Source organism: Salvelinus alpinus, chromosome 15 (genome assembly GCF_045679555.1).
Source record: "Salvelinus alpinus chromosome 15, SLU_Salpinus.1, whole genome shotgun sequence".
Classification (NCBI taxonomy): domain Eukaryota; kingdom Metazoa; phylum Chordata; class Actinopteri; order Salmoniformes; family Salmonidae; genus Salvelinus; species Salvelinus alpinus.
Window position 1 is genome coordinate 4,340,113 of NC_092100.1, and position 25,670 is coordinate 4,365,782.

Below are 25,670 nucleotides of genomic sequence, written 5' to 3' on the forward strand. Positions count from 1 at the left end.
TTGATATAGTACTAGTATAGTATTAGTATAGTCATAATACAGTCACAATATAGTACTAATATAGGCATAATACAGTCACAATATAGTATTGATATAGTACTAATATAGTACTAATATAGTATTAGTATAGTCATAATACAGTCACAATATAGTACTAATATAGTACTAATATTGTACTAATATTGTATTAGTATAGTCATAATAATAGTACTAATATAGAATTAATATAGCCATTATATAGTCATAATATAGTATTAATATAGTAACAATAGTCATATTATGGTACTAAAATAGCATTAGTCATTATATAGTCATAATATAGTACTAAAATAGTCATAACAATCATAATATAGCATTAATATAGTAACACTAGTCATAATATAGTACTAATATAGAATTAATATAGTCATAATATAGTACAAAAATAGTCATCACATATTCATAATATAGCATTAATATAGTAGCAATAGTCATACTATATTCATCATATAGTACTAATATTGTCATAATATAGTACTAATATCGTATTAATATGGTCATATACAGTCACACTATAGTAACAATACAGTCATTACAGGCGTAACAGTCATAATATAGTACTAATATAGTCATAATATAGTACTAATATAGTACTAATATAGTCATAATATAGTACTAATATAGTCATAATTTAGTATTAATAAAGTCACAATATAGTAACAGTATAGTCATAATAGTCATAATACAGTCATAATACAGTATTAATACAGTCATAATATAGTACTATTATAGTATTAATACAGTTATAATATAGCATTAATAGTCATAATAGTCATAACATAGTATTATTCTAGTAATAATATAGTACTAATATAGTCATAATACAGTCATAAAATAGTACTAATATAGTCATAATATAGTACTAATGTCATATTAATATAGTCATAATATAGTACCAATATAGCCATAATATAGTACTAATGTCATATTAATATAGTCATAATATAGTACTAATATAGCCATAATATAGTACTAATGTCATATTAATATAGTCATATTATAGTACTAATATAGCCATAATATAGTACTAATGTCATATTAATATAGTCATAATATAGTACTAATAGTCATAAAAGCCATAATATAGTACTAATAGTCATAATACAGTCATAATATAGGCATAATATAACATAGTCGTAATATAATACTATTATAGTATTAATACAGTACTAATATAGTCATAAACAGTCATAATATAGTCATAATATAGAATTAATATAGAATTAATAGTCACAATATAGTACTAATAATCATAAGTCACAAAATAGTACTAATAATAATATTCAAAATGCAGTCATAATATAGTCTTAATATAGTAACAATATATGATTACGGCATAATAGTCATACTATAGTAGTGCTATAGTAATATTATAGTATTAATAGTCATAATATAGTTATACTATAGTAACAATATAGTAATAGTCATAATATAGTATATGGTGACAATATAGTAATAATGGTCATATCATAGTAATAATATACTACTAATATAGTCATTGTCCGAATATAGTCAAATTATGGTATAAACAGCCATACTATAGTAACAATATAGTAAAAATAGTAAGTCAAAAATAGTCATAATAATAGTCAATACAATCATATAGTATTAATATAGTATTAATATAGTCACAATATTTGAATTATTTTTTTTGTTTTTATTCTCATCTTAAGGGTCCCAATAATTTTGGACCCGACTGTAAATAGTTTGTTGTTTTCAAAATAAATGCAAATATGTACAGCTACGTCTCTGTTAACTATGTCAGGGGCATTCTTTACCTGCAAACTATTAATAAACTTAGGAACAACATGTACTGTGTATGGTAATAACAAGCATTATTAAAAACTAATAAATTACAGAAAAAGTATTCTTCAACTGGAGACTACCGACGAAACATTTGATAGACAAATAAACTTAATAAACAGTACAGTACAATCTTGCTGAAACGGTATTCCAAATGGTACCTTATTCCCTGTATAGTGCACTACTTTTGACTGGAGACCATAGGACAGGGTGCCATTTTGGATACAGAACATCATGTAACATCAATACCTCAGAGTCACTAGTATACCTCAGAGTCACTAGTATACCTCAGAGTCACTAGTATACCTCAGAGTCACTAGTATACCTCAGAGTCACTAGTATACCTCAGAGCATCATGTAGTATCTAGATGTCACTAGTATACCTCAGAGCAACATGTAGTATCTAGATGTCACTAGTATACCTCAGAGTCACTAGTATACCTCAGAGCAGCATGTAGTATCTAGATGTCACTAGTATACCTCAGAGCAGCATGTAGTATCTACATAGTATCAGCATGTAGTATCTAGATGTCACTAGTATACCTCAGAGCAGCATGTAGTATCTAGATGTCACTAGTATACCTCAGAGCAGCATGTAGTATCTACATAGTATCAGCATGTAGTATCTAGATGTCACTAGTATACCTCAGAGCAGCATGTAGTATCTAGATGTCACTAGTATACCTCAGAGCAGCATGTAGTATCTAGATGTCACTAGTATACCTCAGAGCAGCATGTAGTATCTAGATGTCACTAGTATACCTCAGAGCATCATGTAGTATCTAGATGTCACTAGTATACCTCAGAGCAGCATGTAGTATCTAGATGTCACTAGTATACCTCAGAGTCACTAGTATACCTCAGAGCATCATGTAGTATCTAGATGTCACTAGTATACCTCAGAGCAGCATGTAGTATCTAGATGTCACTAGTATACCTCAGAGCAGCATGTAGTATCTAGATGTCACTAGTATACCTCAGAGCAGCATGTAGTATCTAGATGTCACTAGTATACCTCAGAGCAGCATGTAGTATCTAGATGTCACTAGTATACCTCAGAGCAGCATGTAGTATCTAGATGTCACTAGTATACCTCAGAGCAGCATGTAGTATCTAGATGTCACTAGTATACCTCAGAGCAGCATGTAGTATCTAGATGTCACTAGTATACCTCAGAGTCACTAGTATACCTCAGAGCAGCATGTAGTATCTACATAGTATCAGCATGTAGTATCTAGATGTCACTAGTATACCTCAGAGCAGCATGTAGTATCTAGATGTCACTAGTATACCTCAGAGCAGCATGTAGTATCTAGATGTCACTAGTATACCTCAGAGTCACTAGTATACCTCAGAGCAGCATGTAGTATCTACATAGTATCAGCATGTAGTATCTAGATGTCACTAGTATACCTCAGAGCAGCATGTAGTATCTAGATGTCACTAGTATACCTCAGAGTCACTAGTATACCTCAGAGCAGCATGTAGTATCTACATAGTATCAGCATGTAGTATCTAGATGTCACTAGTATACCTCAGAGCAGCATGTAGTATCTAGATGTCACTAGTATACCTCAGAGTCACTAGTATACCTCAGAGCAGCATGTAGTATCTAGATGTCACTAGTATACCTCAGAGCAGCATGTAGTATCTAGATGTCACTAGTATACCTCAGAGCATCATGTAGTATCTAGATGTCACTAGTATACCTCAGAGCAACATGTCGTATCTAGATGTCACTAGTATACCTCAGAGCAGCATGTAGTATCTAGATGTCACTAGTATACCTCAGAGCAGCATGTAGTATCTAGATGTCACTAGTATACCTCAGAGCAGCATGTAGTATCTAGATGTCACTAGTATACCTCAGAGCAGCATGTAGTATCTAGATGTCACTAGTATACCTCAGAGCAGCATGTAGTATCTATATGTCACTAGTATACCTCAGAGTCACTAGTATACCTCAGAGCAGCATGTATTATCTAGATGTCACTAGTATACCTCAGAGCAGCATGTAGTATCTAGATGTCACTAGTATACCTCAGAGCAGCATGTAGTATCTAGATGTCACTAGTATACCTCAGAGCAGCATGTAGTATCTAGATGTCACTAGTATACCTCAGAGTCACTAGTATACCTCAGAGCAGCATTTATTATCTAGATGTCACTAGTATACCTCAGAGCAGCATGTAGTATCTAGATGTCACTAGTATACCTCAGAGCAGCATGTAGTATCTAGATGTCACTAGTATACCTCAGAGTCACTAGTATACCTCAGAGCAGCATGTATTATCTAGATGTCACTAGTATACCTCAGAGTCACTAGTATACCTCAGAGCAGCATGTAGTATCTAGATGTCACTAGTATACCTCAGAGCAGCATGTAGTATCTAGATGTCACTAGTATACCTCAGAGCAGCATGTAGTATCTAGATGTCACTAGTATACCTCAGAGTCACTAGTATACCTCAGAGCAGCATGTATTATCTAGATGTCACTAGTATACCTCAGAGCAGCATGTAGTATCTAGATGTCACTAGTATACCTCAGAGCAGCATGTAGTATCTAGATGTCACTAGTATACCTCAGAGCAACATGTAGTATCTAGATGTCACTAGTATACCTCAGAGTCACTAGTATACCTCAGAGCAGCATGTAGTATCTAGATGTCACTAGTATACCTCAGAGCAGCATGTAGTATCTAGATGTCACTAGTATACCTCAGAATAGTTATGTTATTATCATCACAATAGCCACACTGCACATGTTATTTTCAGTATAGGACCCCCTTTAAAAAGGCCTTATACTGTGACATAATACACACAGTTACATTTAAAGGTTTAGATGTGTATTTCACTGTGACATAATACACACAGTTACATTTAAAGGTTTAGATGTGTATTTCACTGACATAATACACACAGTTACATTTAAAGGTTTAGATGTGTATTTCATTGTGACATAATACACACAGTTGCATTTAAAGGTTTTAGCTGTGTATTTCATTGTGACATAATACACAAAGTTGCATGTAAAGGTTTAGCTGTGTATTTCATTGTGACATAATACACAAAGTTGCATGTAAAGGTTTAGATGTGTATTTCATTGTGACATAATACACACAGTTACATTTAAAGGTTTAGCTGTGTATTTCATCATATTTCCTTTTAGAAAATAACAGCAGTAACACTTGTTTCAACAATGTGTCCCTAAAAGCGTTTAATATCCCGAGGAGGCTGGGTCCTGTAAAGGACAGACAGATGGAGCTCAGCTCAGCTGAGCGATCGGGGAGGGAAGATCGCGGCTCTCATGAATTTGAGCATTTTATGTGGAGTGGATCTCTTTGACGTCAACAGTAATGACCTCCAGGCCACTTATAGGGTCAGACTGAGGTGACCTCTGTGGCTTGAACTCTCTGTACTAAAGTCATACAGCATTGACCTTGTCAAGGTCATGTCAAGGTGAAAGGTCATTCAGGTGATGGGTTTTACTTTTTCTTTACATTTCGCAGTCATTACATTCAACTACGGTAGGATAGACAACCACATATCACAGTCATTAAATTCAACTATGGTAGGATATAGACAACCACATATCACAGTCATTAAATTCAACTACGGTAGGATAGACAACCACATATCACAGTCATTACATTCAACTACGGTAGGATAGAAAACCACATATCACAGTCATTACATTCAACTACGGCAGGATAGACAACCACATATCACAGTCATTACGGTAGGATAGACAACCACATATCACAGTCATTACGGTAGGATAGACAACCACATATCACAGTCATTAAATTCAACTACGGTAGGATAGACAACCACATATCACAGTCATTAAATTCAACTAAGGTAGGATAGACAACCACACATCACAGTCATTAAATTCAACTACGGTAGGATAGACAACCACATATCACAGTCATTACATTCAACTACGGTAGGATAGACAACCACATATCACAGTCATTACATTCAACTACGGTAGGATAGACAACCACATATCACAGTCATTACATTCAACTACGGTAGGATAGACAACCACATATCACAGTCATTAAATTCAACTACGGTAGGATAGACAACCACATATCACAGTCATTACATTCAACTACGGTAGGATAGACAACCACATATCACAGTCATTACATTCAACTACGGTAGTATAGACAACCACATATCACAGTCATTACATTCAACTACGGTAGGATAGACAACCACATATCACAGTCATTACATTCAACTACGGTAGGATAGACAACCACATATCACAGTCATTAAATTCAACTACGGTAGGATAGACAACCACATATCACAGTCATTAAATTCAACTACGGTAGGATAGACAACCACATATCACAGTCATTACATTCAACTACGGTAGGATAGACAACCACATATCACAGTCATTACATTCAACTACGGTAGGATAGACAACCACATATCACAGTCATTACATTCAACTACGGTAGGATAGACAACCACATATCACAGTCATTACATTCAACTACGGTAGGATAGACAACCACATATCACAGTCATTACATTCAACTACGGTAGGATAGACAACCACATATCACAGTCATTAATTTCAACTACGGTAGGATAGACAACCACATATCACAGTCATTAAATTCAACTACGGTAGGATAGACAACCACATATCACAGTCATTAAATTCAGGGGATAGACAACCACATATCACAGTCATTACATTCAACTAAGGTAGGATAGACAACCACATATCACAGTCATTACATTACAACTACGGTAGGATAGACAACCACATATCACAGTCATTACATTCAACTACGGTAGGATAGACAACCACATATCACAATCATTAAATTCAACTACGGTAGGATAGACAACCACATATCACAGTCATTAAATTCAACTACGGTAGAATAGACAACCACATATCACAGTCATTACGGTAGGATAGACAACCACATATCACAGTCATTAAATTCAACTACGGTAGGATAGACAACCACATATCACAGTCATTACGGTAGGATAGACAACCACATATCACAGTCATTAAATTCAACTACGGTAGGATAGACAACCACATATCACAGTCATTACATTCAACTACGGTAGGATAGACAACCACATATCACAGTCATTACATTCAACTACGGTAGGATAGACAACCACATATCACAGTCATTACATTCAACTACGGTAGGATAGACCACCACATATCACAGTCATTACATTCAACTATGGTAGGATAGACAACCACATATCACAGTCATTACATTCAACTACTGTAGGATAGACAACCACATATCACAGTCATTACATTCAACTACGGTAGGATAGACAACCACATATCACAGTCATTAAATTCAACTACGTAATGACAGTCATTACATTCAACTACGGTAGGATAGACAACCACATATCACAGTCATTACATTCAACTACGGTAGGATAGACAACCACATATCACAGTCATTACATTCAACTACGGTAGGATAGACAACCACATATCACAGTCATTAAATTCAACTACGGTAGGATAGACAACCACATATCACAGTCATTACATTCAACTACGGTAGGATAGACAACCACATATCACAGTCATTACATTCAACTACGGTAGGATAGACAACCACATATCACAGTCATTACATTCAACTACGGTAGGATAGACAACCACATATCACAGTCATTACATTCAACTACGGTAGGATAGACAACCACATATCACAGTCATTAAATTCAACTACGGTAGGATAGACAACCACATATCACAGTCATTACATTCAACTACGGTAGGATAGACAACCACATATCACAGTCATTACATTCAACTACGGTAGGATAGACAACCACATATCACAGTCATTAATTTCAACTACGGTAGGATAGACAACCACATATCACAGTCATTAAATTCAACTACGGTAGGATAGACAACCACATATCACAGTCATTAAATTCAACTACGGTAGGATAGACAACCACATATCACAGTCATTACATTCAACTACGGTAGGATAGACAACCACATATCACAGTCATTACATTCAACTACGGTAGGATAGACAACCACATATCACAGTCATTACATTCAACTACGGTAGGATAGACAACCACATATCACAGTCATTACATTCAACTACGGTAGGATAGACAACCACATATCACAGTCATTAATTTCAACTACGGTAGGATAGACAACCACATATCACAGTCATTAAATTCAACTACGGTAGGATAGACAACCACATATCACAGTCATTAAATTCAACTACGGTAGGATAGACAACCACATATCACAGTCATTACATTCAACTACGGTAGAATAGACAACCACATATCACAGTTATTAAATTAAACTACGGTAGGATAGACAACCACATATCACAGTCATTAAATTCAACTACGGTAGGATAGACAACCACATATCACAGTCATTAAATTCAACTACGGTAGGATAGACAACCACATATCACAGTCATTAATTTCAACTACGGTAGGATAGACAACCACATATCACAGTCATTAAATTCAACTACGGTAGGATATAGACAACCACATATCACAGTCATTACATTCAACTACGGTAGGATAGACAACCACATATCACAGTCATTACATTCAACTACGGTAGGATAGACAACCACATATCACAATCATTAATTTCAACTACGGTAGGATAGACAACCACATATCACAGTCATTAAATTCAACTACGGTAGGATAGACAACCACATATCACAGTCATTAAATTCAACTACGGTAGGATAGACAACCACATATCACAGTCATTAATTTCAACTACGGTAGGATAGACAACCACATATCACAGTCATTAAATTCAACTACGGTAGGATAGACAACCACATATCACAGTCATTACATTCAACTACGGTAGGATAGACAACCACATATCACAGTCATTACATTCAACTACGGTAGGATAGACAACCACATATCACAATCATTAATTTCAACTACGGTAGGATAGACAACCACATATCACAGTCATTAAATTCAACTACGGTAGAATAGACAACCACATATCACAGTCATTACGGTAGGATAGACAACCACATATCACAGTCATTAAATTCAACTACGGTAGGATAGACAACCACATATCACAGTCATTACGGTAGGATAGACAACCACATATCACAGTCATTAAATTCAACTACGGTAGGATAGACAACCACATATCACAGTCATTACATTCAACTACGGTAGGATAGACAACCACATATCACAGTCATTACATTCAACTACGGTAGGATAGACAACCACATATCACAGTCATTACATTCAACTACGGTAGGATAGACCACCACATATCACAGTCATTAAATTCAACTATGGTAGGATAGACAACCACATATCACAGTCATTACATTCAACTACTGTAGGATAGACAACCACATATCACAGTCATTACATTCAACTACGGTAGGATAGACAACCACATATCACAGTCATTAAATTCAACTACGGTAGGATAGACAACCACATATCACAGTCATTACATTCAACTACGGTAGGATAGACAACCACATATCACAGTCATTACATTCAACTACGGTAGGATAGACAACCACATATCACAGTCATTACGGTAGGATAGACAACCACATATCACAGTCATTACGGTAGGATAGACAACCACATATCACAGTCATTAAATTCAACTACGGTAGGATAGACAACCACATATCACAGTCATTAAATTCAACTAAGGTAGGATAGACAACCACACATCACAGTCATTAAATTCAACTACGGTAGGATAGACAACCACATATCACAGTCATTACATTCAACTACGGTAGGATAGACAACCACATATCACAGTCATTACATTCAACTACGGTAGGATAGACAACCACATATCACAGTCATTACATTCAACTACGGTAGGATAGACAACCACATATCACAGTCATTAAATTCAACTACGGTAGGATAGACAACCACATATCACAGTCATTAAATTCAACTACGGTAGGATAGACAACCACATATCACAGTCATTACATTCAACTACGGTAGTATAGACAACCACATATCACAGTCATTACATTCAACTACGGTAGGATAGACAACCACATATCACAGTCATTACATTCAACTACGGTAGGATAGACAACCACATATCACAGTCATTACATTCAACTACGGTAGGATAGACAACCACATATCACAGTCATTACATTCAACTACGGTAGGATAGACAACCACATATCACAGTCATTACATTCAACTACGGTAGGATAGACAACCACATATCACAGTCATTACATTCAACTACGGTAGGATAGACAACCACATATCACAGTCATTACATTCAACTACGGTAGGATAGACAACCACATATCACAGTCATTACATTCAACTACGGTAGGATAGACAACCACATATCACAGTCATTACATTCAACTACGGTAGGATAGACAACCACATATCACAGTCATTACATTCAACTACGGTAGGATAGACAACCACATATCACAGTCATTACATTCAACTACGGTAGGATAGACAACCACATATCACAGTCATTAAATTCAACTACGGTAGGATAGACAACCACATATCACAGTCATTAATTTCAACTACGGTAGGATAGACAACCACATATCACAGTCATTAAATTCAACTACGGTAGGATAGACAACCACATATCACAGTCATTAAATTCAACTACGGTAGAATAGACAACCACATATCACAGTTATTAAATTAAACTACGGTAGGATAGACAACCACATATCACAGTCATTAAATTCAACTACGGTAGGATAGACAACCACATATCACAGTCATTAAATTCAACTACGGTAGGATAGACAACCACATATCACAGTCATTAAATTCAACTACGGTAGGATAGACAACCACATATCACAGTCATTAATTTCAACTACGGTAGGATAGACAACCACATATCACAGTCATTAAATTCAACTACGGTAGGATAGACAACCACATATCACAGTCATTACATTCAACTACGGTAGGATAGACAACCACATATCACAGTCATTACATTCAACTAAGGTAGGATAGACAACCACATATCACAGTCATTACATTACAACTACGGTAGGATAGACAACCACATATCACAGTCATTACATTCAACTACGGTAGGATAGACAACCACATATCACAATCATTAATTTCAACTACGGTAGGATAGACAACCACATATCACAGTCATTAAATTCAACTACGGTAGAATAGACAACCACATATCACAGTCATTACGGTAGGATAGACAACCACATATCACAGTCATTAAATTCAACTACGGTAGGATAGACAACCACATATCACAGTCATTACGGTAGGATAGACAACCACATATCACAGTCATTAAATTCAACTACGGTAGGATAGACAACCACATATCACAGTCATTACATTCAACTACGGTAGGATAGACAACCACATATCACAGTCATTACATTCAACTACGGTAGGATAGACAACCACATATCACAGTCATTACATTCAACTACGGTAGGATAGACCACCACATATCACAGTCATTACATTCAACTATGGTAGGATAGACAACCACATATCACAGTCATTACATTCAACTACTGTAGGATAGACAACCACATATCACAGTCATTACATTCAACTACGGTAGGATAGACAACCACATATCACAGTCATTAAATTCAACTACGGTAGGATAGACAACCACATATCACAGTCATTACATTCAACTACGGTAGGATAGACAACCACATATCACAGTCATTAAATTCAACTACGGTAGGATAGACAACCACATATCACAGTCATTACATTCAACTACGGTAGGATAGACAACCACATATCACAGTCATTACATTCAACTACGGTAGGATAGACAACCACATATCACAGTCATTAATTTCAACTACGGTAGGATAGACAACCACATATCACAGTCATTAAATTCAACTACGGTAGGATAGACAACCACATATCACAGTCATTAAATTCAACTACGGTAGGATAGACAACCACATATCACAGTCATTACATTCAACTACGGTAGGATAGACAACCACATATCACAGTCATTACATTCAACTACGGTAGGATAGACAACCACATATCACAGTCATTACATTCAACTACGGTAGGATAGACAACCACATATCACAGTCATTACATTCAACTACGGTAGGATAGACAACCACATATCACAGTCATTAATTTCAACTACGGTAGGATAGACAACCACATATCACAGTCATTAAATTCAACTACGGTAGGATAGACAACCACATATCACAGTCATTAAATTCAACTACGGTAGGATAGACAACCACATATCACAGTCATTACATTCAACTACGGTAGAATAGACAACCACATATCACAGTCATTAAATTCAACTACGGTAGGATAGACAACCACATATCACAGTCATTAATTTCAACTACGGTAGGATAGACAACCACATATCACAGTCATTAAATTCAACTACGGTAGGATAGACAACCACATATCACAGTCATTACATTCAACTACGGTAGGATAGACAACCACATATCACAGTCATTACATTCAACTACGGTAGGATAGACAACCACATATCACAATCATTAATTTCAACTACGGTAGGATAGACAACCACATATCACAGTCATTAAATTCAACTACGGTAGGATAGACAACCACATATCACAGTCATTAAATTCAACTACGGTAGGATAGACAACCACATATCACAGTCATTAATTTCAACTACGGTAGGATAGACAACCACATATCACAGTCATTAAATTCAACTACGGTAGGATAGACAACCACATATCACAGTCATTACATTCAACTACGGTAGGATAGACAACCACATATCACAGTCATTACATTCAACTACGGTAGGATAGACAACCACATATCACAATCATTAATTTCAACTACGGTAGGATAGACAACCACATATCACAGTCATTAAATTCAACTACGGTAGAATAGACAACCACATATCACAGTCATTACGGTAGGATAGACAACCACATATCACAGTCATTAAATTCAACTACGGTAGGATAGACAACCACATATCACAGTCATTACATTCAACTACGGTAGGATAGACAACCACATATCACAGTCATTACATTCAACTACGGTAGGATAGACAACCACATATCACAGTCATTACATTCAACTACGGTAGGATAGACAACCACATATCACAGTCATTACATTCAACTACTGTAGGATAGACAACCACATATCACAGTCATTAAATTCAACTACGGTAGGATAGACAACCACATATCACAGTCATTAAATTCAACTACGGTAGGATAGACAACCACATATCACAGTCATTACATTCAACTACGGTAGGATAGACAACCACATATCACAGTCATTACATTCAACTACGGTAGGATAGACAACCACATATCACAGTCATTAAATTCAACTACGGTAGGATAGACAACCACATATCACAGTCATTACGGTAGGATAGACAACCACATATCACAGTCATTAAATTCAACTACGGTAGGATAGACAACCACATATCACAGTCATTAAATTCAACTACGGTAGAATAGACAACCACATATCACAGTCATTACGGTAGGATAGACAACCACATATCACAGTCATTACGGTAGGATAGACAACCACATATCACAGTCATTACGGTAGGATAGACAACCACATATCACAGTCATTACGGTAGGATAGACAACCACATATCACAGTCATTACATTCAACTACTGAAGCACAACATGAGTCTGATGCCGAGCAGAAACTACAATAAGAAGCTATTTAGATCTTTGTTTACAAAACGAAGCAAGATATTTCTTACGCTTTTTATCTTTTTACGCTTTTTACCCCTAAGTAACTAGCTAGTTATCTAAGTGGCTGAATTAACTTCTTTGGGACTGGGGGGCAAGGTGCCCAGAGTAAACTGCCTGCTACTCAGTTCTAAAATATAGAATATGCATGTAATTAGCAGATTTGGATAGAAAACACTCTGAAGTTTCTAAAACTGTTTGGATGATGCCACGAGCTCAGTCTCGCGCGCTCCCATGAGAGTTAGCTGCGTTCCATTGCAGTTCTACAGACAAAGGAATTCTCCGGTTGAAACATTATTGAAGATTTATGATAAAAACATCCTAAAGATCGATTCTATACTTCGTTTGACATGTTTCTACGAACTGTAATATGACGTTTCGTCTGAACCTTCGCCTGGACTTGCCCGCGCCTCCTGAATTTGGATTTGTGTACTAAACGCGCGAACAAAAAGGAGGTATTTGGACATATATGATGGACTTTATCAAACAAAACAAACATTTATTGTGGAACTGGGATTCCTGGGTGTGCATTCTGATGAAGATCAAAGGTAAGTGAATATTTATAATGCTATTTCTGACTTCTGTTGACTCCACAACATGGCGGGTATGGCTTGTTTTTGTGTCTGAGTGCCGTACTCAGATTATTGCATGGTGTGCTTTTTCCGAAAAGTTTTTTTGGAGAAGGAGAAGTTTATCTATAATACCATGCATAACAATTGTATCTTTTAGCAATGTTTATTATGAGTATTTCTGTAAATTGTTGTGGCTCTCTGCAAAATCACCGGATATTTTGGAGGCAAAACATTACTGAACATAACGCGCCAATGTAAACTAAGATTTTTGGATATAAATATGAACTTTATCGAACAAAACATACATGTATTGTGTAAAATGAAGTCCTATGAGTGTCATCTGATGAAGATCATCAAAGGTTAGTGATTCATTTTATCTCCATTTCTGCGTTTTGTGACTCCTCTCTTTGGCTGGAAAAATGGCTGTGTTTTTCTGTGACTAGGTGCTGACCTAACATAATCGTTTGGTGTGCTTTCGTCGTAAAGCCTTTTCGAAATCAGACACTGTGGCTGGATTTACAACAAGTTTATCTTTAAAATGGTGTAAAATACTTGTATGTTTGAGGAATTTTAACTATGGGATTTCTGTTGTTTTGAATTTGGCGCCCTGCAATTTTACTGGCTGTTGTTGAGGTGGGACGCTAGCGTCCCGAATATCCCAGAGAGGTGAATAAGGTGACGACGCATCATATTGTTTGGATGAGCAATCTGTACAGCTGCCACTGCTATCTTTCGATTTCCTTGAGTTTTTTCTCCTCTTCGTTCTCGGCCTATCTTCTCCGAGCAGAGCAAGCAAGCCAGTTGCCCTAGCAACTCCAGACTCCACACAGACACAGCTTGTACACCTGCTGCTCCAGATACAGTATTGTTCATTTGCACAAGGTCTCTCGTCCCAATTCGCTTGTAAATGTCCAAACTCACCAAAAATGTTGTTCTTACGTATATATGTGTAACTTTATGAGCTGGACTTCCTGTCATTGCAAATATCTTCTTTTTTTTTGGCGCTCGTTAGCATTTAGCTAGCAGCTTCCATGGAAATTCGATCTTACTTGTGCTAATTGTGTTAGCATTCTGGTAATAGATGGGATTTTTTGTTTTTGGAGCCCCCTTGTGTGACCTCCATCCATCCCTCCCTCCCTCCCTCCATCCATCCATCCTTCCATCCCTCCTTCCATCCATCCCGCCATCCCTCCCTCCATCCCATCATCCCTCGCTCCATCCCTCCATCCATCCTTCCATCCCTCCCTGCATCCCTCCATCCCTCCCTCCCTCCATCCCATCATCCCTCACTCCATCCATCCATCCCTCCATCCCTCCCTCCCTCCCTCCATCCCTCCATCCAGCCTTCCATCCCTCCCTCCCTCCCTCCCTCCATCCCATCATCCCTCACTCCATCCATCCATCCCTCACTCCATCCATCCATCCCTCCATCCCTCCCTCCCTCCATCCATCTATCCATCCTTCCATCCCTCCATCCATCCCTTGTCCTCCTATTTCCTCTTAATAGCATTGTGGTTGCTTTAAACCCTAAATCTTCTAGCAGCGTTAATAACCCTGACAACACTCTAAACCTTTGGGTCCGATTTGGGTAAGCCTCAGCGTTTTGTTTGTTTATTTAATGGTAGAACCAACCCAATATACAGTACCAGTCAAAAGTTTGGACACACCTACTCATTCAAGGGTTTTTCTCCATTTCTTTACTATTTTACTAATAGTGAATACATCAAAACTATGAAATAACACATATGGAATAATCTAGTAACCAAAAATGTGTTAAACAAATCAAAACATATTTTATATTTGAGATTCTTCAAAGTAGTCACCCTTTGCCTTGATGACTGCGTGGCATAAAGGGTGGCTACATTGATCCAAAACATTCTGATTGTAGTCTGATTGACTGCTACTATAGACTGTTGCTGTGTCCAAATACACGTACTAACATACAGTATACATACTTAATGAGTATATACTATTAGTTCATTTTAGTATACTGTAAACCAACGGTATCCTTTCAGTTGAGTGTACTAGCGTTTTACCCCATCTACCAGAAGTTGATGCTGTTGCCATGCAAAGCCTTGCTAGCTTGTTAGCATAACAAATTACTAGCTAGACATTTTACGACTTCAGGTGTGTTCTTAAATTCAAATCTGGAGTGCCAGACTGCGATCTGGGCGTTGGTAAATTCAAAGTGTTGTCAGACTGTCCGTTGGTAAATTCAGAGTGTTGTCAGATTGTCTGTTGGTAAATTCAGAGCGTTGTCAGATTGTCCGTTGGTAATTTCAAAGTGTTGTCAGATTGTCCGTTTGTAAATTCAGAGTGTTGTCATATTGTCCGTTGGTAAATTCAGAGCGTTGTCAGATTGTCTGTTGGTAAATTCAGAGCGTTGTCAGATTGTCCGTTTGTAAATTCAGAGTGTTGTCAGATTGTCTGTTGGTAAATTCAGAGCGTTGTCAGATTGTCCGTTGGTAATTTCAAAGTGTTGTCAGATTGTCCGTTTGTAAATTCAGAGTGTTGTCAGATTGTCTGTTGGTAAATTCAGAGCGTTGTCAGATTGTCCGTTGGTAATTTCAAAGTGTTGTCAGATTGTCCGTTTGTAAATTCAGAGTGTTGTCATATTGTCCGTTGGTAAATTCAGAGCGTTGTCAGATTGTCTGTTGGTAAATTCAGAGCGTTGTCAGATTGTCTGTTGGTAAATTCAGAGCGTTGTCAGATTGTCTGTTGGTAAATTCAGAGCGTTGTCAGATTGTCTGTTGGTAAATTCAAAGTGTTGTCAGATTGTCCATTGGTAAATTCACAGCATTTCGCTCTGGGAAGGTTCAGATTAAAACGAGTTTTAATGACTCCAACCTAAGTGTTAAGTCAGAAGTTTACATACACTTAGGTTGGAGTCATTAAAACTCGCTTTTCAACCACTCCACAAATTTCTTGTTAACAAACTATAGTTTTGGCAAGTCAGTTAGGACATCTACTTTGTGCATGACACAAGTCATTTTTCCAACAATTGTTTACAGACAGATTATTTCACTTATAATTCATTGTATCACAATTCCAGTGGTTCAGAAGTTTACATACACTAAATTGACTGTGCCTTTAAACAGCTTGGAAAATTCCAGAAAATTATGTCATGGTTTTAGAAGCTTCTGATAGGCTAATTGACATAATTTGAGTCAATTGGAGGTGTACCTGTGGATGTATTTCAAGGCCTACCTTCAAACTCAGTGCCTCTTTGCTTGACATCATGGGAAAATCAAAAGAAATCAGCCAAGACCTCAGAAAAAAATTGTAGACCTCCACAAGTCTGGTTCATCCTTGGGAGCAATTTCCAAACGCATGAAGGTACCACGTTCATCTGTACAAACAATAGTACGCAAGTATAAACACCATGGGACCATGCAGTCGTCATACCACTCAGGAAGGAGACGCGTTCTGTCTCCTAGAGATGAACGTACTTTGGTGCGAAAAGTGCAAATCAATCACAGAACAACAGCAAAGGACCTTGTGAAGATGCTGGAGGAAACAGGTACAAAAGTATCTATATCCACAGTAAAAATAGTCCTATATCGACATAACCTGAAAGGCCGCTCAGCAAGGAAGAAGCCACTGCTCAAGAAGCCAATGGATAATGACCCCAAGCATATTTTAAAGGTTGTGGGAAAAATGTCTTAAGGACAACAAAGTCAAGGTATTGGAGTGGCCATCACAAAGCCCTGACCTCAATCCCATAGAAAATGTGGGCAGAACTGAAAAAATGTGTGCGAGCAAAGAGGCCTGACTCAGGCCTGACAAACCTGACTCAGTTACACCAGCTCTGTCAGGAGGAATGGGACAAAATTCACCCAACTTATTGTGGGAAGCTTGTGGAAGGCTACTCGAAACGTTTGACCCAAGTTAAACCATTTTAAAGGCAATGCTTCCAAATACTAATTGATTGTATGTAAACTTCTGACCCACTGGGAACGTGATGAAATAAATAAAAGCTGAAATAAATTATTCTCTCTACTATTATTTTGACATTTCACATTCTTAAAATAAAGTGGTGATCCTAACTGACCTAAGACAGGGAATTTTTACTCGGATTAAATGTCAGGAATTGTGAAAAACTGAGTTTAATTGTATTTGGCTAAGGTGTATGTAAACTTCCGACTTCAACTGTAGGTATGCACGTCAGCTTTGACATCGGTTTTACACATCGGGGCGTTAAGCTAAACATCGGCCGATTCCGATATGTTCACCGATATATCGTGCATTCCTAATTATTTTATTATTTAAGGGTTGTACTAGGTAATAAACAGGACATACAGTATGTTGTAGGGCTGTACTAGGTAATAAACAGGCACTACACATTAAAAACAGATAGGCTAGATTAGTCGGGGTTATGGCTTCATCCCAAATTGCAACATATGCCGTTTAGGACTTATCCGTAGTGATAGTTATTCTGTGTGTCACTAATTGGATTCTAACTAATCTTGTTTCAACGTCTCCGCAATGTAATGAAGTAAAACACTTTCCAGCATCAATCACCAGCTTGTATCAGGTCCTTCCAGCATCAATCAACAGGGGTCCTCCCTGGGAATTTTTTGTTTATGTAGAAGCACTTAGAAGATCCGTTTTGGTGACTTTTTAAAAAGGGACATTCTACTCCAAAACGAATTAAAATAAAATGATGCTGACCACGTCTAAAATATAATTTCCACCTCCAGAAATGAGCCCAATAACATATTGGTAAAAATGTACAGTGCTTTCAGAAAATATTCAGACCCCTTTACTTTTTCCACATTTTGTTACGTTACAGCCTTATTCTAAAATGGATTCAATATATAATTTTTTTGTAATCTACACACAGTAAACCATAATGAGAAAGTGAAAACAAGTTTTGACATTTTTGCAAATGTATATATATATATTTTTGTTTTGTTTACTTCTACATAAGTATTCAGACCCTTCGCTATGAGACTCGAAATTGAGCTCAGGTGCATCCTGTTTCCATTGGTCATCCTCGAGATATTTCTAGAAGTTGATTGGAGTCCACCTGTGGTAAATTCAATTGATTGGACATGATTTGGAAAAGGCACACACCTGTCTATATAAGGTCCCACAGTTGATAGTGCATGTCAGAACAAAAACCAAGCCATGAGGTTAAAGGAATTGTCCATAGAGTTCCAAGACAGGATTGTGTCAAGGCACAGATCTGGGGAAGGGTACCACAAAATGCCTGCAACATTGAAGGTCCACCAAGAACACAGTGGCCTCCAAGTTTGGAACCACCAAGACTCATCCTAGAGGTGGCCAAGCAGAGAAACCGGGGTAAAAGGGACTTGGTCAGGGAGGTGACCAAGAACCCGATGGTCACTCTGACAGAGCTCCAGAGTTCCTCTGTGGAGATGGGAGAACCTTCCAGAAGGACAACCATCTCTGCAGCACTTCACCAATCAGGCCTTTATGGAAGAGAGGCCAGACAGAAGCCACTCCTCAGTAAAAGGACAGCCCGCTTGGAGTTTGCCAAAAAGCACCCAAAAACTTTTTAGAGTGTACTTGTCACGCTCGTTGAAAGATGGATTGGACCAAGGTGCAGCGTGGTTGGCGTACATTTTTCTTTTATTTAAATGACACCGAAAAACAACAAAATACAAAAAACGAATGTAAAGCTATATGCAGTGCAGAAAGCAACTACACACAAACAAGATCCCACAAACTAAGGTGGGAAAAAGGGCTGCCTAAGTATGATCCCAAATCAGAGACAACGATAAACAGCTGCCTCTGATTGGGAACCACACTAGGCCAACAAAGAAATAGAAACATAGATTTGCCCACCCAAGTCACACCCTGACCTAACCAAATAGAGAATAAAAAAGGCTCTCTAAGGTCAGGGCGTGACAGTACAGCTATATTGGTCACAAAACAATTGTAATTTTAGAGACCCCACAATCAGATGAATGTAGAAGCAACATAATTTCAAGTTAGTAAAAAAAAAAGGTGAAAGAAAAAAGGTTTAAAAAAAACATGATGGACGCAAGACTAACTATTGTTTAGGATGAAAAGCTGCAAAAGACTCCGGGGCGATACAAATAACATCCGACAATCGATTTTCAGCAAAGCAATTACTATACAACTCAACAAAATTATTTTTATTTAATCAACATTCCCTTTAAATGGATTCCAAAAACTAAATAAAAACTAATATTGAACTGACCTAAACAATAAATTAAAAAAAAACCTATGACTTTATCAAACTTCCCTTAAATGAACGGATAACCTTGAGCTGTGGACTATAACCTTCTGCAATATCAAACCAGTCATTTGTTCAAAAATACTAAAAAATGACTTTTAATATCCAACGAACCTCTCCGTATGTAAAATGTATTTTATTATTTTTTACTCTTCTACCTATTTCAACCTCTTCCTCATTAAGTTCGGGAGCCAAAATCCCTGCTAAGTTAACAATGGATGTAGAATTACTTCTGAATGACAATAATACTCTGCTATAAAATGGCCATTCACATTCCCTTTTCAACCCATAACACTGTGCTCCTGTAGTTAATACCCTGTGATGATTCTCCACAGGCTTCACCAGCCCACGTTCCTCCTCCATTGTACAATGTAATAACACTAACGCTTCCTATTACCAACCACACTATAACAATACTCTTTTTAAATCAATTCCTTATATAACAGATTTTTAGGAGAAAAAAAACTTTAAAAACTTCCTCTACATTTTAATACTCTTTTTATAAAATAACAGTGAAAAACACCTGATCTCTCACTCAAACTGTTCTCACTCAAACTGTTCTCACTCAAACTGTTCTCACTCAAACTGTTTTTTCAGTCCAACCCTTTCTTTGTATTTTAAAAGTAGGGATCTGATTTTTTTTTTAAACAGTTTTGATATCCAGCCAAGGTGGAAATCATTCGAAAGATGTCTGTATTTCTACGATTACATTTGTTTACCAATATTTTTTATTTTTTTTATTTAGGGCTTTCCCCTCTGATCCCTGTAGACTGTGTTGTTAGCTGTAGGGCTTTCCCCTCTGATCCCTGTAGACTGTGTTGTTAGCTGTAGGGCTTTCCCCTCTGATCCCTGTAGACTGTGTTGTTAGCTGTAGGGCTTTCCCCTCTGATCCCTGTAGACTGTGTTGTTAGCTGTAGGGCTTTCCCCTCTGATCCCTGTAGACTGTGTTGTTAGCTGTAGGGCTTTCCCCTCTGATCCCTGTAGACTGTGTTGTTAGCTGTAAGGCTTTCCCCTCTGATCCCTGTAGACTGTGTTGTTAGCTGTAGGGCTTTCCCCTCTGATCCCTGTAGACTGTGTTGTTAGCTGTAGGGCTTTCCCCTCTGATCCCTGTAGACTGTGTTGTTAGCTGTAGGGCTTTCCCCTCTGATCCCTGTAGACTGTGTTGTTAGCTGTAGGGCTTTCCCCTCTGATCCCTGTAGACTGTGTTGTTAGCTGTAGGGCTTTCCCTTCTGATCCCTGTAGACTGTGTTGTTAGCTGTAGGGCTTTCCCCTCTGATCCCTGTAGACTGTGTTGTTAGCTGTAGGGCTTTCCCCTCTGATCCCTGTAGACTGTGTTGTTAGCTGTAGGGCTTTCCCCTCTGATCCCTGTAGACTGTGTTGTTAGCTGTAGGGCTTTCCCCTCTGATCCCTGTAGACTGTGTTAGCTGTAGGGCTTTCCCCTCTGATCCCTGTAGACTGTGTTAGCTGTAGGGCTTTCCCCTCTGATCCCTGTAGACTGTGTTAGCTGTAGGGCTTTCCCCTCTGATCCCTGTAGACTGTGTTGTTAGCAGTAGGGCTTTCCCCTCTGATCCCTGTAGACTGTGTTAGCTGTAGGGCTTTCCCTTCTGATCCCTGTAGACTGTGTTGTTAGCTACGGCTATCATCATGCGTTGGCAGGTCAATATTGGCTTTGTGTTTTGCCAATAATTCACATCTCTATAAACCCGACATGCATGGGGCTAACCTGACTAGGGCCCGACATCAGTCATTGTGTCAGGCCAGGGCATGGACCGGGGGGGGGGCAGGTGCTACTCTCTGCACCAGTCAGTAGAATTTCTTTCTATCCGAGTCTCCCAAATGGCACCCTATTCCCTATATAGTGCGCTACTTTTGACCAGGGCCAATAGGGTCACTCAACAAGACTCAAATGTAGTGCACTATAGGGAGCCATTTGGGGATGCAGCTTCAGTTCCATCAGCATGGAACTAGTGTCTCCTTAATCCTAGATTAAATCAGATAGTGAGTGAACTCTGATCCAGCAGCATTAAGAGGTCAGGGGTTAATGCTACTTCCTGGCACGACACCGTCTTTTCAGAGGATACAATGATACTGTTAGGAATCAAATAACTAGCCTACGGACATTGTTGCACTCGCTTTGTCTAGGGGTCCCAGACTTAGTTACATGGTCTGTAACCGGACTCGCTTTGTCGAGGGGTCCCAGACTTAGTTACATGGTCTGTAACCGGACTCGCTTTGTCGAGGGGTCCCAGACTTAGTTACATGGTCTGTAACCGGACTCGCTTTGTCGAAGGGTCCCAGACTTAGTTACATGGTCTGTAACCGGACTCGCTTTGTCGAGGGGTCCCAGACTTAGTTACATGGTCTGTAACCGGACTCGCTTTGTCGAGGGGTCCCAGACTTAGTTACATGGTCTGTAACCGGACTCGCTTTGTCGAGGGGTCCCAGACTTAGTTACATGGTCTGTAACCGGACTCGCTTTGTCTAGGGGTCCTAGACTTATTTACATGGTCTGTAACCGGACTCGCTTTGTCGAGGGGTCCCAGACTTAGTTACATGGTCTGTAACCGGACTCGCTTTGTCGAGGGGTCCTAGACTTAGTTACATGGTCTGTAACCTGAATGAATGTGTGCATTTATGAGAGAAATTAGCATATGCGCCCAGGGAGACAGCAAACTTACCTTGGTCCAGTGCCCGCTCTGTCTTGACCTCTGGGTCGGTTATTATTTGTTCAGGATGGTGACTAAACATGAATTTGTACAAAAAGGAAAACATACCAAAAAGGCTCAACCTAAAAATGCTAAAATATAAAAGGAAAAGCCTCATGGTCACCGAAACCAACCAGCTGGGACGTCACATGACTGACCATCACACTAATTGGCAGCACCTGATGTGTTTATCAACCAGGCTCGACTCCTGGACAAGGTTGCTGCTGCACCCTGGGAGAATGGACGTGATACTGAGCTGTAGTGGGTCTAAACTACTTAACTTACTCCATAACAAAATGGGTGAATTATTTTTGGGGGGGAGAACATTTTTTGAATTTTCCAGTTATATGAAATTGTAATTATTAGCACAAGTGTCTGGTCCCATGTGGCTCAGCTGGGAGAGCAGGGGGCTTGCAACGCCATGGTTCTGGGTTCGATTCCCATGGCGGACAAGTAATGAAAATGTATGAAAACTCACTACTTTTTAAGATGCTCTGGATAAGAGCATCTGCTAAAATGTGAAAAAGTTAAAAACTAAAAATCGACTAATGAAACCTGCACCGAGCACAATGGACGTCAACAGAGCCAATAGGGTTGAATGTTTACATCGTCAATGGGAATTAGGTGCACAGTGCTGAACCAATCTGTTTTGAGATTAGGGCTGTCCCTGACAACATCAACAACAAAAAAATACAAACAAAAAAAATTTGGTTGACCGAAAGCCTATCGACCAGTCGACTAATTGGGGTCAGCCCTATTTGAGATTGAGACAAACAGTGACAAAGTGATGAACCAATCTGTTTTTGAGACAACAAATGAAAACAGAGTGCTTCTCAGGGCTGGTGTTTACACACACACTACAGTACTCAGTAATCTCAGTGTCCAATCTTCACTCAATCTGCTCCTCTCAACGGCTCAACGGTGAGAAGCTGACAAAACTGCTTCTAATGAAGTAATGCGGTAATCAGGAGATAAGACAAGTAAAAATAGAAAACAAATCAAGCCTGTAATAAAACGATTCTACTTATTTAAAGAAGGCAGATTACCTCCTTCTTTAGCTTTAGTCTCCTTAAAGAGGATCCTTTGACTAATTGCTCTTGTTAATCAAGCTTTAGGTTTAATTGTTGACAAGAGATCCATTTGGAAGACTTAAGTCTAAAAAAAAAAACACATCTCAAACAAATCTTTCCCCAGGAGGCTATCAAGCTAGCTAACATCTTTCAACGGAGGACTTTTGAAGAGAAACAAGTGAGAGCAGATTCACTTCTAGAGACTGCTGATGGAGAAGGCCGATGGAGATGGCTGATGGAGACGGCTGATGGAGACGGCTGCTTCGCTAGTAGGGTTGAGAGGTTCTGGTCCTTTGAGAATAGGAATAAAAAGCTTCACAATTCTCCTTCATATTTCCAGGAACCCAAACACGATGAGGAGATGTGTGGGACTGTAGACTCAATCCCAGAAAATCACTGTATTGTTGAACACGATGAGGAGACGTGTGGGACTGTAGACTCAATCCCAGGAAACCACTGTATTATTCTAATTATTTTAATGTGAAAGTGAGAAAAAAAATAAGATTGGAAGTTAAACCAAACATAAAAATATGTATTTCTCTCTTGAATTTACATCAATAGTTGTGGCTTTTTAATAGAAATACAATATTGCAATTCGATTTAAGCGCTAAAAATATATATAATTTAGCTAAATGGTTATTTATTACGTAGGTTAGGCCATTTACTGTATAAAGGTAAATGGTGATGTTAATACTGTATAGAAGTTGTGGATCTAGAAGAAGACATTAAGCATGTTTATCCGTTGTGTTTATTTAATAGTCACGTATGGGTTTATAGCCTATATAAAAAGCAATGACACGGTACAAGATTCAGCAGGACTACTTGCAACAGCATCGAAATCAAGCTTGGCCCAAAAAATAAACAAAAACGAGGCTCCAGACAGACTGGTAAACAATCAGCCCTGGACAGAGAGAACTGTGGATGTACAGTGTATTCAGACCCCTTCCCTTTTTCCACAGAAATATCTTATTTACATAAGTATTCAGACCATTTCGCTATGAGACTCGAAATTGAGGTCAGGTGCATCCAGTTTCCAGTGATCATCCTTGAGATGTTTCTACAACTTGATTAGAGTCCACCTGTTGTAAATTCAGTTGATTGGACATGATTTTGAAAGGCACACACCTGTCTATATAAGGTCCCACAGTTGACAGTGCATGTCAGAGTGAAAACCAATCCATGAGGTCGAAGGAATTGTTCGTGGAGCTCCGAGACAGGATTGTGTCGAGGCACAGATCTGGGGAAGGGTACCAAAATAATGTCTGCAGCATTGAAGGTCCCTCAAGAAAACAGTGGCCTCCATCATTCTTAAATGGAAGAAGTTTGGAACCACCAAAACTCTTCCTGTAAATGTGATATTTCAGTTTTTTATTTTTAATACATTTGCAAAAATGTCAAAAAATATGTTTTTGCTTTGTCAT